At 47.9% G+C, this 2,500-nt stretch overlaps 1 non-coding gene across 1 annotated transcript in view; it reads left to right on the top strand.

Annotated features, from left to right (window-relative positions):
* Positions 1-2,374: 2,374 nt before the first annotated feature.
* Positions 2,375-2,500, top strand: part of LOC135807261 (small subunit ribosomal RNA) — a 1,809-nt gene continuing 1,683 nt past the window's right edge. The window contains exon 1 of the ribosomal RNA XR_010551549.1: positions 2,375-2,500. This exon is cut by the window's right edge and continues 1,683 nt beyond it. This is a non-coding gene — a ribosomal RNA (small subunit ribosomal RNA).

Below are 2,500 nucleotides of genomic sequence, written 5' to 3'. Positions count from 1 at the left end.
ATGATGCGCGGATACAACGCATTGAGAGTGTTCGACCATACGGCACGGGCACGCACATTTCCCACAGCCCGGCCGCGAACACCTTCACCTCCCCTCATAGGTAGCACTGCACTTGCACACCGCATCATCTATCGACCCTTCGAAAATTCCCGTACGCCTTTTGAACCCTCCCAGACCGGATCCCAGAGTCGTACGGTACATCAAAAGTTGTCTAATTTTGAGTTCTGTCCGTTTCCAAGAAGAACCAGCAAGAAAGATGTTCGCCGTGAATTTCTCGTGGCTTTTCCGTGTTTACACCATAGGGAGTTGGAGAATTTCTTGGACTTAGAAAATTTTCCACACTCACGCATAGACAGTCATGTACATGTACAAGGTACATGACGTACATTGTGCATATACATGTGCATGCACATGTTCCCCTATCCCAGGCTACATGACTTGTACAATGTCGCGTACATGCATGTACACTGCTACTATAAGTAGCGCTTACCCTAAGTGACAGTCATGACGGTACGTGTCACACCTCACACTCCCTACACGCACACTGTGCCGCCAGCAACATGACTCTGTACAGTGCAGTGATGCTTGCGCTAACTGACATGACTGTGACATAATGATTATTTATTACCTCACACTCCATGATTGTGCACGCTGTCCCAGTCACACGTGCACTACTGGCACTGCGCCGGTACTTTTCAACCTTACTGACATCAAGGTACTACTACTCAGTAGATGATCTCACGTCTCACACCCCACATTCTTGTGCGAACAACACTATCCCAGCTAGCTACATGTCACACTACTGCTGGCGCTAACTGACTGTGTTGCACTACTTCTCACACCTTGCACTCCACTATGCACACTGCCCTTGCTCTTCGAACTACACCTACATGACGATTGTATGCTAACTCTTTTGAGTAGCACCGGCTGGCAGTGTCACACCAAAACCCGTAGGTGCTATGAATGGCACAGCATTCATCGTCACATTCGTTTGCACTACTTCTTCCTTGAGATTTTCCAAATGGCCCTATCTCTACTACGCTGGGGACAAAATTAGCCCCCAGCCTTGAAACTACTGAACCGTCACTTGTGCACTGCATGTTCATCTTCTCACACGCTCATTACCATCATCATCTCGAGCATTTTCAAAAAGAAAATTTTTGTTTGAAAAATCAAAAATTTCGTCTTCTCACGCGCTCGCATGATCATCATCTCTAGCATTTTTTCAAAAAAAAATTAAAAATCCAAAAATCCAAAATTTCACCTTCACATCATCATCATCATCATCATCGGTAGCATTTTCAACCAAAAAAAAAAAAATCCAAAATTCCAAAATTTTCTAAGTCCAAGAAATTCTCCAACTCCCTATGGTGTAAACACGGGAAAGCCACGAGAAATTGCCCATGAGGTTCTTTCGGGCATATTTCTTTGGCCACAGGATAGAACTCAAAATTAGACAACTTTTGATGTACCGTACGACTCTGGGATCCGGTCTGGGAGGGTTCAAAAGGCGTACGGGAATTTTCGAAGGGTCGATAGATGATGCGGTGTGCAGGTGCAGTGCTACCTATGAGGGGGGATGAGGAGTTATGAGTCTGGAGCCGGATGGCATCGATCAGTGTAAAAACTGGTCAGACGGTGTCTACAGGGTTTTCGGGTGCACTTCTCATCGGCTGAGCGTTCGGTGGCGATTTCATTCGGATGTAATCACATGCGAGTGGTGCCCTGCGATACCACTTTGATGGGTCGTAGGGGTCGTAGCCGAAACAGTTACAGCGTGGACGAAGGCGATTTTCGTGTGCAATGGTAAAGCGATTTTGGCTCTGAGCCAATGTTGTCTGAGCCGGGCACATGAAAAAGTCCTAAACAAACCTTGCGGTTGTGTTGGGCTGAAGTGAGTTGAAAGCTTGCTTGGTGTTTCGGTTGGCTTGGCGTGGTAGTCAGAAGAGCAGTCGTTCCTAGGAACACTGATCGGCTGATCCCGCATCAAACGATTGTCGTTGAGCGCAACGTCGTCCCTGATTTCTGTGATTCCCGCTGGCAGCATCGTGCACAACGCACAGCTGTCGGTTAACTCGGGTTGAATGAGGTCTGTCTGGGCGCGTGCGTGGCAATCGTCGAGAATTGTGTGGAAGACGTGGCAAACAGGCGCGGTTAGGGAGGAATCGATGGCGTGCGAGCGCTTGAGGTTGCTTCTACCGAGAAACGACCGTGGGGCTGCTGTCCCTGCACTGAATTGGGCTTGCCACGCGAGAAACGAGTGGACTTCTTCCGAGGCTCGTCGTTTTCTCGTCTGTGTGCACGGCACTAACAATGTGCAACCGATGCCCGTGCTTCTGTAAAAGGTCGTGCGGGTGGTCGGTAGAAGGTCAGATATCTGGTTGATCCTGCCAGTAGTCATATGCTTGTCTCAAAGATTAAGCCATGCATGTCTAAGTATAAGCGTTCTTATACCGTGAAACTGCGAATGGCTCATTAAATCAGTTATAGTTTATTTGAT

Source organism: Sycon ciliatum, chromosome 1, assembly GCF_964019385.1.
Source record: "Sycon ciliatum chromosome 1, ocSycCili1.1, whole genome shotgun sequence".
NCBI lineage: Eukaryota > Metazoa > Porifera > Calcarea > Leucosolenida > Sycettidae > Sycon > Sycon ciliatum.
Note: the sequence above shows the minus strand (reverse complement) of the source record. Positions and strands in the feature narration are given on the sequence as shown.